The sequence below is a fragment of the Rutidosis leptorrhynchoides genome, chromosome 1, assembly GCF_046630445.1.
Source record: "Rutidosis leptorrhynchoides isolate AG116_Rl617_1_P2 chromosome 1, CSIRO_AGI_Rlap_v1, whole genome shotgun sequence".
Taxonomy (NCBI): Eukaryota; Viridiplantae; Streptophyta; class Magnoliopsida; order Asterales; family Asteraceae; genus Rutidosis; species Rutidosis leptorrhynchoides.
This window is the reverse complement of record NC_092333.1, coordinates 439,438,706-439,454,476: the sequence shown is the minus strand read 5'-3', so window position 1 is coordinate 439,454,476 and position 15,771 is coordinate 439,438,706.

Genomic DNA, 15,771 nt, shown 5'->3' with positions numbered 1-15,771 from the left:
AGGCTTATAAGTCTTTACTAGTTACACTTGGAAGCATTGTTCTTCATTTAGCCTTAATTAATCACTAAGTCATCTTTAATAGTAATTATTGTTCTAGTAACATTGGCTTAAGTGTGTTGGTACTTGATGATCATACTAAGGATGTCTAGATAAGATTTAAGATCTCACAAGCTGTTGTTTAACACTTATGTGTTATGCCTAATCTTGGTTAATTTGTCATTAAGATGTCATTAGGCGTAATTAATCACGATTAGTGTTGTTATGACCAAAACCCAATTAAGTATGGAGAAGGCATCTATTCTAAGCATGTTGAGAAAGGTTTCATGAATTATAGATGTCGGGAACTAGTCAAACTTAATTGGGTCAAAAGTGGTAACAGAGAAAACTGCGGTCGCACTGCGGTTGATAGTGGTGGCGACCGTGCAACTTGTTTTCACAAAACTACGTTGCAATTTAGTTTAAGGTTCTATGGCTGGCTATGCGGTCGACCGTACCTTTGATCGTGTATTTTGCTGATCTTTAATTCTATTCTTTAAGCTATGTTTGACTTGGTCATTCGTAAGATAAAGTATGGATTAGTGACCTTGCGTGTTTTATGTTAAGATGTCGGTCATCACTTATGCATATGTATGTGTCATCATCAAAACATATTCTTTGGTTAATCATTATACTTAACTTTGTCATTTAGTTCATTAACCAACATTCAATAGTTCACATCAGAGTTACAAGTCAAACATGTCTTCTATATCACGGCCCGATCCCATCAGCAGTACCTATACCTACAGGGAAGGAATGTGGAGGTTTAGCGTACTGCTAAGTGAATGAAATTTATCTACAGACTAAGCTTAAGTAAATCATCATACAACAATTAGGTAACATGCTTATAACAAAAAGCATATAAACAAACACAATACGAGGATCGACAGCTTGTACGGGCACACGACCTAGCTATTCAGGCTAGCATCTACCGATAGTCCTCTCTACTGAATCAGTCACCTATCAGCAAATTGAGACCCAACCTCCCTGGGAATGGTTGACCTCATACGGACTACAACCTCCCTAGGAACCGTTGCGAATCCCCAACCTCCCTAGGAACTGCTGGTGTCAAGCACAGTGCATATATACAACATATAAATCACATAGCATGCAACTATCCAACTAGCATGGTAATCACTACACTACACAAGGTAATCACTACACTACACAAGGTAATCAGAGTAATCCACAGTAGCATAATTTGCTACTTAAACTATATTCGAAGATAGACCCACTCACCGAATACTAGCAACTGAAGGTTCTTATAGGTCTAATCTTTCTGAGCCTTCTCTTTATATTTTCCACCTGAGAAAAAACACAATCCAATCAGTAAACACGTCTTGATATCGTCCCAACAATAAGACAAAAACATTAATATATAAACACTTAAGCACTTAAATAAAAGATCTGTCAACCGTACATGTGACACTCACTCACACGTTTGGAAACCTCAACCGTGCGGTTGATACATCACCCGTACGTTTGATCTTTGACCAAACATCCAACTCAACAATAGCAGATCCATACAGCTGACTACACGAGTGCCCAGTGACTCGTACGAGTTACAACTCAACCGTACGAGTCAGCTCAAACCAGAAAATAGTCATGATACTCACACACTCGCACGATTCACCATACGATTGACCACCTCAACCGTACGAGTGAACGCTCACTCGTGCGAGTGATGATGAAGAACAGCAACAACAGCTGACTTGACGGGTTTCAACCCAAAATGTACAACATCTAACATTAATACATACTCTAAATCAACACATACAATCATGTATTTACTACATTATAAGTCTACATCATGACTTCAATCAATAACGACATTCAAATGCGTGCAAAACAAAACATACACGCTAAAATCACTTTTTCTGACCAATATACAGTTTGATCTAGCTTCATAAGAGTTTACCATTTAAAATTATTCTTCATTACGATTCCAACAATAGTTTATTCATCAAAAACTGAGTTACAGTTTGAAAGTTAAGACCAAAACAAATTTCACAAATGCTAAAATGTCATTAAGTATGGGCTGACAAGGTTGAGCCCTCAACTGTACGGTTGAGCCCTCAACCGCGTGGTTGAGATCTCAACTGTGTGGTCAACCATACGGTTGAGATTTCAAACGTGTGGGAGCTGAAGAACAGCATCAGGACGATGTTTTCGGGTTTTTGACCCCAAATCTTATTTTTGCAAGTTCTGGTCACAAAACCAATTCAAAAACATCATATAGCAACTATAGAACATAATTCTAACATCAATTAACACTAACAAACACATTCCATAAAGATTCAAGTTCAAAATACACAAAACCCATTTTAGACCCAAAACCTCAAATACACCAAGAATTAGAGCCACATTCAAACGCACAAACCTGGTTTGATGATCACAAGGATGATGAAAATCAATCCCTATAACTTCTTGATCAAATTTCTAACTTAAATCAACTAGGGTTTGGGATGGTGTAAAGGTTAAGTACGAGAGCTAATTTGAGAGAGTTCTAAAGAGAATGAACTCACTAAACTGATACATACACTCTTTAGGGTTATTAAAACCCATACCCCACAACACACAGGTATTTAACAGTTATCTGATATCTTTCGTACTTAATTTGACAACCCTAACATAGTCCAAATTCAACAAACGAACTTGTTCTGTGACCCTTGTCACAAACTAGTCTTAACCAAATAGCCAATTAATAATAAGCATACTATTAAATTACAAGCATATAATCCTTCACACATAAACCTAAGGGCAAAATAGTCATCTTACGTCTAGCCTAGGTTTTAGTCTGTTAAAAATTCACCCCCTTAAAGAGATTCCATCCTCGAAATCTGGTATTGGTCGAACAGATGAGGGTAATGGGTCTTCATCAACTCTTCCGTCTCCCACATCAAGTTAGACCCCAACATGTGTTTCCATTATACTAAAACCATCGCGATCTCTTTCTTGCTTAACTTAGTACCTTTTTGTCGACCACTCGAATAGGTTCCTCAACCAGCTTGTTACTCAAATCAACTTTAAGATCCTTAATTGGCAAAATTTGTGTTTCATCGTCCACCTTAAACTTTCTAAGATAACACACGTTAAATATATTGTGAATATCAGCTAACTTGGGAAGAAGTTCGAGTACAACTGTCTGATCGTTCAAGATCTCCCTAATCGAAAACGGTCCAATATACCTTGGTGCTATCTTACCACGTTTACCGAATCTGATAACCCCTTTCCACGGTGACACCTTTAAATACACACGATCACCTACATTAAAAGATATAGAACGTCTATGCAGCTCAACGTACATTTTTTGTCTATCCCCAGCTTCTTTCAAATTTTCTCTTGCTATAGCAACTTTCTCAGCTATCATTTGTACAATTTCTGGACCCGCAAACTGTTTCTCTCCGGCTTCTAACCAACAACTTGTAGTTCTACAACAACGACCATATAACATTTCGTAGGGAGACATACTTATACTTGAGTGATACGAATTATTGTAGGCGAATTCAACCAATGGTAAATGTGTATCCCACGAACCATCATATTCTAATACATATGCTCGTAACATATCTTCTAAAGACTGTATAGTTCTCTCACTCTGACTGTCTGTCTGAGGATGATATGTTGTACTTAAGTTCACACGTGTACCTAGATTTTGTTGTAAACTAATCCAGAAGTTTGACACGAACCTAGAATCACGATCTGAAATAATAGAGAGTGGTACACCATGACAACTAACTATTTCATTCACATACAGTTCTGCTAATTCACTAAACGAAGCTGTTTCATGTGTAGCCATAAAATGAGCACTTTTGTTCAACCTGTCGACTATTATCGAAATCATATCGTGTTTTCATTGTGTTCGAGGTAATTTAGTAAAAAAAATCTATCGTAATGTGTTCCCACTTCCATTCTGGTATCTTTAACTGACATAACAACCTATACGGTTTCTTGTGTTCAGCTTTAACTTGCGCGCAAATATGGCACTGTTCAACAATACAAGCAATATTTGTTTTCATAGTCGGCCACCAATACACGGATTTCATGTCATGATACATCTTATTGTTGCCTGGATGTCCTGTTAATCTAGATCTGTGAGCTTCTGTCATGATTAAATCCCTCAATTCTCTAAGCCTAGGCACCCAAACGCAGTTATTTAAAATCTTAAGTCCACGTGATTCATTGATCAGGTCAAATTTTTATTTAGTCATAAGTTCAGATTTAATATGTTCATCCTTCAAAGCACATGCTTGAAAAGTTCGTAATTAATCAATCAAATCTGAAGTTATACTCAAACGCAAAAATTTCACATTCTCACATGACTTTTTATGACTTAATGCATTTGTTACGACATTTTCTTTACCCGAATGGTACTTGATTTCACAATCGTAGTATTTAATCAGCTCTTGCCATCTTCTCTAAGCATATTCAATTCTTTCTGAGAGAAAAAATATTGAAAACTCTTGTGATATGTACATATTACACAATGTGTCCCATACAGATAATGTCTCCATAGCTTCATGGCAAACACTACGGCAGCCATTTCTAAATCGTGTACAGGATAATTTCTTTCTTGAACTTTCAACTGTCTGGAGGCATAAGCGATCACTTTATCTCTTTGCATCAATACATAACCCAAACCGGCTAATGACGCATCACAATAGACCACGAAGTCATCTAAACCTTCTGGTAATGCTAATACTACCACACTTTTCAAACACATACTTTGAACGATATCCTCTGCTGACAGTATAACCAGCAAAGTACTTAACTCACCCCCAAAAGAAGTGTTGAGCTAACTCCTCATCGTGTTAAGCCAACTAATTTTACTTCACTTGAAGCCTTTCATCTAGAAAATGTAGATAAGAGTAGCATAAAATATAAAACTGACATATATCTTACACAATTCAAGTCAACCGAGTCACACCTGTACTTACACACACGACACTCTGTCTCAATCGAATGACTGACTAAAACACAAGTTATGTCTCAGAGACGAACATCAGATGCAATTGTTGAGTAAAATTTATTTGGTTATGCTATTGCTAACATAAAATGTGTTATTGTTCCATTTTTTATTTGTACAGATAAGGTTGCTGAACGTAAGTTGTATGTTTGCGAAGTCCATGATCCTGAAGAGTTTGCTCCTAAAGTCCCCGTGGAAACATTTGAGCTGACTCCCAAAGATGCACAAGTTGTGGAGAAAGCTATTCATATTGATCTTTCTAATACCTTGGTTTCTCTTAATCAAAATCTGCCTGATGAGGAACTCTTGGCTCTGCTGCTCCAATTAGAAGCAGCATAACGGAAGGATACTTCATAGGGTGATCAGGGTGATACTGGATGCTGATCAGGAAAGGTATTCAAATTTCTTCCTAGATGATCAAGATGAAAAAGTTTTTGGTTCACAGAAACTCAACGAAAAGGATGTTATTTACATTCCTTCTGATGTTGATGATGAAGATGAAGTTGAAGATGAAGTTGAAGATGAAGTTGAATCAAAGGATCAAAAGAAGAATTATAGTTCTGACTCTAAAAGGCCAACATATGATGTTGATGCTAAAAAGCTATCTAATGACTCTGGTAAAGGTGATGATGATGATAATAATAATGATGATTTTTCATCGCCACCACGACCTCCAATTCATCTAATTTCTTCTACTACTTCTACAAGCACAATGGATGTTGTTGAAGTTCAATCATTTGCTTATTCTATTGTCTAAAGAGCTTTTTGTCAACTGATGCCATTAATTAAAAACCATGTCAACACAGCAGTTGAGACAACACTATCTCAAGCTTCTACATCATCTACTTCTATTGTTTCTCTACCTCTACTTGAATCTCACCTCCAAAAGATCGTTAATTTTTCCAATCTGGTTGTTGAAGACATTAATTAGCACACAGAGGATAATGTGGAGTTGGATATGAGAATTCTTACTCATGAAGACGTTGTACAATCTCAAGGTGAATTTGTTCGTCAAAAATAAATCAACCAAGTTCAGTTTGAAGAAATTGCTAGTCTGGAACAAACCAATGCTGCTTTACAAAGAGAAGTTGCCAGTAGAATCCCTGCAACATAGTTTCTTCAACACCTAGACGCTCTTCTTCAACTGGTCACTTGACATTCTGGGTATACCAGGGAAATGGAGCGATTTTCTTCAATCGCCTTCAGAAATAAAATGAGGATGTCAATGATAGCCCAACACATTCTTCGCAAGAATCCTGCAAAGAAAGTCAGTCGTGCTGATGCAGAGTACTTTGGATTTCAACTTTCAATTCCAGACGGTGAAGACAGTGACGATGAGCCCTTAATTTCTAAACAAACTCACGATTGATTTGATTGGATCATTCAAACCTGTTTCAGCCTATAGCATATTCACGCTTTTTTGGAAAAGGACCCATGTTTTTGTTTATATATAAACACATATACGTTTTATTTATTTATTTATTTGTTTATTCTTTAACAACTTCTTAATAGTTTTTAGCCACTGTTATTGGAATTTCACGAATTTTTTGAAACATTTATGTTTCAATTGAAATCCAAGATTTTTTCCGCTGATATTTATGATTTTAACATAGAAATAAACTTTTTTCAATTGCATGCCAATTCATCAAATATTATTGAAAATTCAAACGTTTCATTCAAATTGACTATCAGAGAATATAAATGATCAAATAGTTTTAACCTCTGTATGAGAATCACAATCCTTGAAAATGATTCAACGCAACAATGATAATTTTTGAGACAAATAGTTAGTTGAAATAGTTAGACATGAGAGAAGAAACATTAAAGAAACTCAAGACTGTAGAATGAATAATTAGTTGAAAAACTAGGAGACTGGTGGTGGCATGGTAAGACCCTAGCCTTCCAATGTGGAGGTCATGGATTCGATTCCTTGCACCCACAAAGTTATTCTCCCTCATGACTACGGAGGTTCGCCTGCAATGACTCCGGGCTGCTCGCAAAGCGGGAAGTCGCCATGAGATTAATCAGTTAAAAAATATTGGATACTCAGGTTACCAAAAAAAAAAATAATAATAATTAGTTGAAATAAATACTGCATTAATTTGAAAGAACAACAAAATTAAATTGAATAAAAAATATATTAGTTGAATGGAATTAAACCCTACGATTTTTCTTTCTTATTTCTGGCTTTCTTCCTGAAAGGTAATACTTATATACTAAGTTTTGGATATTATAGATATATAATTGATTAATTGACATCATCCGGGTTCAATTCCTGGCTATGCCAAATTGTTCAAAAAGGGATGTGACTAGAGGGTGCGCATAATACGCAATTCACCGGGTACTAGATCTTGCGCTAAAAGCTTGATTACCGAGGTTTTAACTTCTTTAGAGAAGCAAATGTGCTCGTTCATATAGGAGGATTTCCTCGCTTACTTAAAAAAAAAATTTATAACAATTACTCAAAAGCATGCAATGTTGACCCACGGCAAACCTTTAGTTTAGAAAGTGCAAAGCATCAAAAGATGACTTCAATTAAATAGTTTTTTATTAAATACTACGAGTATAGATTTTTTTATACTAAAATAAGTTAAATCAAGAATAAAGAATTATAAACTGACGGAGGGAGTAAATATTATCATATACCTCATAAACGTGGTGTTCTTTTTATATTATTTTAAACCAAGTCTATTCATCGTATGTTCTTCAACAAACTAGCTAGGTCGGCTTTTCATTATGTTTATTTTGAATTGCTAAGAATTTATTGTGAGTTTTCAAACTCGAGATATGCTAGTATTAGTTTACAACGCGTTATTTTTTTCTCTTATATTTTTTTCACTCTCTTCACAATTAAATAAACATGATTTTTGTAAATAAGTTTTTGTAAAAACCATATTTGTAAAATCTGAACATACAAAAATAATAATATGGAAGTTTTTAATTAAGAAACCTACTACTTATTTATGTGTGTAGTTAACATTTTGAAATATAAATGGTTAAAATTGTATATCGTACCCATTCGTTTCAAAATAACTGTCTCATTTAACTTTTTAAAGATTTTTTTTTTTAGATTTTAATTTTAGATATTTTTATTTGTGCATATAATACGTGATAAAAATTATATGAATGGATTCGGTTTAAAATGTCTTTTTATTATTATAAATTCATCAAATACTATATAACACAAACAAAAATATTTAAAGTCAAAGTTGTAAAAAAAGAAAACTTAAAAAGTCAAAGTGATACGGTAATTTTGAGAAGGAGGAAGTAGTATGATATCGACAGAATAGTGTATTTTCTTTTATAAAAAAAAAAAATTACTATCATTGTATCAAACTCAAATATTGATAATTAAATAGTAACTAATTTTTGACTTATACATAAATTAGGTAGCCGTTGTATATTGATACTTTCAGGATCCTAATCTTTGAACTAGTAACTAATTTTTTTTGTTGGTTTTACAAAACAGTGGTTACAAATAATAATTATGGTTTTTCGAGGTGTCATAGAGTGACTCATAGATAGGGGTGGCAATGGTCACCCGATTCAGTGGATATCTATCTGATCCACTCGGTTCGTGATGGATATGGATAATCTAAATGAATATCAGAATATGGATACAAATATGTATGAATCTAAATGAATATAGATATGAATACGGATAAAAAAATATCATATATAGATATCCATTAACAACTGAAATACATATATAAATACATAAATAGAGATATATGCAAACACATTTACTATTATATATGTATTTACCATTACCCATACGTTTTGATTTCAATCATATAATGAATTAATTATGATATATTACAATAACTCACGCATATCTTATCAAATAAACATACAAACTACACATTTAATTTTTCATAGTCCATGTTTAATAATATATATAACGAATTGTGTTGTATCTTCGAAAATAATTACACGTTATATATATGTTTGTTATATTACATTTTTTATATTACATATTAGGAAATTTCAAAATATCTTTTTAATATCCATTAATCCGCTTAATCCACTGGATATGAATATGGATGGATGAACGGAACTTAAATGGATATAGATATAAATATAGATATGGATAAACAAAAATTAAATAGATATGAATATGAATCCGATCCATATCCGATCCATTACCATCCCTACTCATAGACTCATCCAACTACTTTAAGGCAGGGCAACTATTTAAAACTTAAATCTAGTCATTTAAAATAATTAAACTAGACAAAATTGTTCAAATCATCCATGTATTAACCTCCTATCTTTTTTCATTTATCCCAATTATAAACAACAAAAAGAGTGCTTAAACTTATATTTTAATCTCAAACTGAAATCAGTTTATTAACAATTATTAGGGCTAGAGTCTAGTTTGGATGAAATATCAGTTTAAGGACCGCTTGTACAGTTTTTAGTTGGGAGGGATGAAAAAAAAAATTATATATATATATATATATATATATATATATATATATATATATATATATATATATATACATATATACATATATATATATATATACATATATATATATATATACATATATATAGGGGCAGGATCAATGGGGAAGTAACCAAGCGGGGGGAAGCAATTTTTTTTTTTGTTTTTTTGAATTTTTTTTTCCCGGCATCAAGATCACAGGAAAATATGAACATTTAGAAGAGACACTTCGTGATGAATGTTATTATTTAGGCGGGAAAACGATCGAAAAAAATAACATTCAAGATAATATTGTTCGTGAAGAATATGAACGTCTTTTTTTGCATATTTTGTGAAGTAAAATTTAGGCCGATTGAGAGTTTAGGGTTTAGGGTTTAGGGTTTAGGGTTTTGGGTTTATTCCATAAACCCAAAACACCAAACCCTAAACCCTAAACCCTAAACCCTAAACCCTAAACCCTAAACAGTTCGTGTTAAAAACTCAATCTAAATCCTAAATCTAAACCCTAAACCCTAAATTTCTAAACCCTAATATCTAAACCCTATAAACCCTAATATCTAAACCCCAATAGCTAAAATCTCAAAATACACTCGAAAAACACGATAATTGTTATATATTACTTCTTCGAGCGTTTTCCCGCCAAAATAAAAACATTTATCACAAAGTGTCTCTACTAAATATTCATATTTTCATCTCATCTATAATGTTCGTGAACACAGTTTTTTCAAAAAAAGAAAAAAAAAAAGTTTTTGCTTCCCCCCGCTTCCCCCCGATTGGTTACTTCCCTCTTGATCCTACCCATATATATATATATATATATATATATATATATATATATATATATATATATATATATATATATATATATATATATATAGGGGCATGATCAATGGGGAAGTAATCAATCGGGGATAAGCTGTGAGAAGCAAAAAAAAAAAAATTTTCGTTTTTTTTGGAATTTTTTTTTCCGGCATCAAGAACACAAGAAAATATGAACATTTAGAAGAGACAATTCGTGATGAATGTTATTATTTAGGCGGGAGAACGATCGACAAAAATTTCATTCAAGATAATATTGTTCTTGAAGAATATGAACGTTTTTTTTCTTCATGTTTTGTGAAGTAAAATTTTGCCCGATTTAGAGTTTAGGGTTTAGGGTTAACACCAAACCCTAAACCCTAAATCCTAAACCCTAAACCCTAAATTCTAAACCCTAAACTCTAAACCGTTCGTGTTAAAAATTCAATCTAAACCCTAAATCTAAACCCTAAATCTAAACCCTAAACCCTAAATTTCTAAACCCTAATATCTAAACCCCAATAGCTAAAACCTCAACATACGCTCGAAAAACACGATAATTGTTATTTATTACTTCTTCGAGCGTTTTTCCGCCAAAATAAAAACATTTATCACAAAGTGTCTCTACTAAATGTTCATATTTTTATCCTATATATAATGTTCGTGAACAAAGTTTTTACAAAAAACGAAAAAAAAACTTTTTGCTTCCCCCCGATTGGTTACTTCCCTCTTGATCCTACCACTATATATATATATATATATATATATATATATATATATATATATATATATATATATATATATATATATATATAAAGGTTTAACACATGTACAATTTGTACAATTGTGTTCGAACTATTATTTGGTAAACTGATTCGTTACAATATTTATAACACAACGATATTGTAATAGATGAATTAATGAAGATACTTTTGTGTGAAATGTAATGAACACAAAAAGAATGTTATCAATGAGACAAGAACAAAATAGTGTGGGGTAAGACCAGTCTCAACGGGCCGTGATAGGAGCCGCCATCGAGCAAGCTTGGGAGGGCGCCGATGCCAATCAAGCCGCCCTGGGCCGCCGTACAGGGCCTCCACCCATTTCGCCCTGGAAAATTTCTTCCGGAAGCATATTCGACGACGAGAAAAGTAGAGCATGAGAGTCCTTTTTTCTTTTTCATTGTATTATTTTGTTATTTTTGTAGACTGAAACTGAAATTGATGAATAGAATTGAAGATGATGTTTCAAAAATGGGTGGATAGGAGGAAGAAGATGAAGAAAAGTAGGGAGTATTTTTTTACCGTACGAAGTATTATTTTATCACCACAATCACAAATCAAAGGTGGTGTAGGAATATACACGTTTTTTTATTTTATTTTTATATTAGTAATATTAAATACAAAATATAATAATAGTTATAACTAGTTTTCGAACTCCCGCTTCGCGCCGGGGGTTCGGTTTTCAATGTATTTTATTGTGTTTAGTTAGTAAAATTATTTCGTGACTAACGATCATGTCGTTGAAGCGCAACTCGAGTCGAACTAAAATATATAACCCGTAAAAGATTTAAATGTTATTTTAAGTTAACAATATATTTGCATCTCCGCGTTTCGCTATGGAATTGTTGACTTTTAAAAATTTAACGCAATTAAGTCGTTATCTTATATTAACACTTCGTATGATTTAAGAGTAGAAGATTTACCGAGATATATTCAAAAAATCACTAAATAATCAAAAAATAATAATAAGACCTATATATATGTGACGACCCGAAAATTTTCGATCAAATTTAAACCTAATCTTATTATGATTTCGACACGATAAGCAAAGTCTATAATGTTAAGTCTCGAAAATTTTGGAACTATGTTCATATAATCAATTACCCTTGACCGTGATTAAGCCCGATGATTCACGAACAATTAGTTACAAATATATATATATATATATATATATATATATATATATATATATATATATATATATATATATATATATATATATATATATATATATATATATATATATAGTGGTAGGATCAAGAGGGAAGTAACCATTCGGGGGAAAGCGGGGGAAGCAAAAACTTTTTTTTTCGTTTTTTGAAAAAACTTTGTTCACGAACATTATAGATGAGATGAAAATATGAACATTTAGAAGAGACACTTTGTGATAAATGTTTTTATTTTGGCGGGAAAACGCTCGAAGAAGTAATATATAACAATTATCGTGTTTTTCGAGGGTATTTTGAGGTTTTAGCTATTGGGGTTTAGATATTAGTGTTTAGATATTAGGGTTTATAAGGTTTAGATATTAGGGTTTAGAAATTTAGGGTTTAGGGTTTAGATTTAGGGTTTAGATTTAGGATTTAGATTTAGTTTTTAACACGAACGGTTTAGAGTTTAGGGTTTAGGGTTTAGGGTTTGGGGTTTGGTGTTTTGGGTTTATGGAATAAACCCAAAACACCAAACCCAAAACCCTAAACCCTAAACCCTAAACTCTAAATCGGGCTAAATTTTACTTCACAAAACATGAAGAAAAAAAAAAACGTTCATATTCTTCACGAACAATATTATCTTGAATGTTATTTTTGTCGATAGTTTTCCCGCCTAAATAATAACATTCATCACAAAGTGTCTCTTCTAAATGTTCATATTTTCGTGTGATCTTGATGCCGGAAAAAAAAATTAAAAAAAAAACGAAATTTTTTTTTTTGCTTCCCCCCGATGGTTACTTCCCCATTGATCCTGCCCATATATATATATATATATATATATATATATATATATATATATATATATATATATATATATATATATATATATATATATATATATATATATATATATATATATATATATATATATATATATATATATATATATATATATAGTTTATAAATATTCAATATCTGATAAAAGATAATACGTAAAATTTATATTACATGTCTACTAAATATTACATCAAATTAATTGCAAGTCTAAAATATAAATTGTTATACCAATGTTATTATTACTTCAATTATTATTATTAACATTAATATTGATATCACTACTTGTTAATTTATTATCTTCAATATATAATATATAGATATGAGGTTTAATACATGTAAGATGTTATAATTACTAATATTATTATTATCATTACGTTTATTATTGTTAACATTGATAGTAATATCTATACTATTAATATTATTATTTCTAAAATAATATATATATATATATATAATCAAATATATAAATAAATAAATATATATATATATATATATATATATATATATATATATATATATATATATATATAATCAAATATATAAATATATATATATATATATACATATATATATATACAAAGAAATATATACATGTACTGATAAATAGGTATATATAATTATAAATAAATATGTAGTACTCATAGGATCCTAAATCAAATTTACATCACAATCAGACTTTATATGATTTTGTTTGTATCACTAAATTCATTACACAATCTGTAGCAAAACGTACGAATGGGTTGAAAATGGGATATTTGTATATTTATTTAGGATACCTGATTGAATTATCCTGTATAAATTGTTATCTGTCGAAATCAGATGACAATACCAACAAAAAAATCGATTACATCAGTATTCCAAGCTTCATCATTCGATTACCATTTAAACACGATGCTATTATTTACTAAAATTTCAAAATTTAAAACAGAAAGAGGAAGAACACAAGTCAGCTCAATCTATTCTTTATTTTTTTTATACCAAAATACGAATTTGAATCTTTTATAAAAATCAAAAATTTCAGACTTGTTAGGATTAATCAAACCAAACTATCTGCAAATTTGTAAGTCTCAATTCTCGAAATCAAGGATTAATTTCGGAGTCAAACTTTCGAATTTAAAAGTCAAACTTTCAATTTATCATGAAATTCGAAACGATTTTGAGGTTTCAAGATAAATTGACAATTGAGAAAGTTTATAGGGGCGATTTTAAACAAAATTCGTGTTATAATATTTGTCTAAAATGGATTGAAAATCGAGATTGAAGCTTGATTTTTTTTTTCTCTTTTTGCGACTGCAGTAGCAGCACCCTGTATGTTTTTTTTTCGTTTTTTTATTCAATCAAGAACACCCTTACTTGATCCTATGTTTGTTACAAGTCTTGGAATAAATTAAGTGAGTCGTTGTTCTGCTTGATTATTACTCTGGTCGTTTGAGTCTGATTAAGAAGAAGAAGATAGAGAAGAAAGGAAGAACACAGAAAAAGGAAATAAATAAAATCGTGTGGGGAATATAATCAGGAAATGGGCAACAGCCCAAATGGTTAAGAGTGTTTACTAGTATACGGGAGGTCGCGGGTTCGAGCCCGGCTCCAGTCATTTTTTTTTTAGAAAATGCTTTATCCTTGAGGTAGCTTATTATTATTATTATTATTATTATTATTATTATTATTATTATTATTATTATTATTATTATTATTATTATTATTATTATTATTATTATTATTATTATTATTATTATTATTATTATTGTTGTTGTTGTTGTTGTTATTATTATTATTATTATTATTATTATTATTATTATTATTATTATTATTATTATTATTATTATTATTATTATTATTATTATTATTATTAATATTTGTATTGTTATTATGACTATTATGATTAATGACATTATTACACTTATCATTATTGTTATTATTATTATTATCATAAGTATTATTACTAGCATTATTATTTAGGTTATTATTATTAGGATTAATATTAGTATTAGTTTCATTGTAGATTTATTATTATTATTATTATTATTAACAAAATTATTATTATTAAGATTACCATTAATAATATGTTTGCTATAATCATTATTATTAAGTATTATGTACTAATGTCAAAAATTATTATTTTCACTATCATTACTACTAAATTATTCATTTTACCAAAAACTACTAATATTATCACTATAAGATTTACAATCAAAAACTATCATCAATATTATTATTAACAAAAATTATTAACTTTTATATTTTTATTAGTAACATTAGGTATTATCATTATTATCATTTTTACCATTACAAATAATATCTTGATATTATTATAATCACTATATTTAACAAACAATATATATATATATATATATATATATATATATATATATATATATATATATATATATATATATATATATATATATATATATATATATATATATATAATACATATAACATAATAAAAGTTATATTTTCATATACAAAATGAATATATGAAACCTACACATATTATTAATATAAAAAGTATATAACTAATAGATTATATATATATATATATATATATATATATATATATATATATATATATATATATATATATATATATATATATATATATATATATTGTTCGATTACAACTATGTATATTAATAAATATACAAATGATATAGGTTCGTGAATCCGAGGCCAACCCTACAATTGTTCAATGTCGTAATATGTATTTTTACTACAAAATACAATAGGTGAGTTTCATTTGCTCCCTTTTTAAAT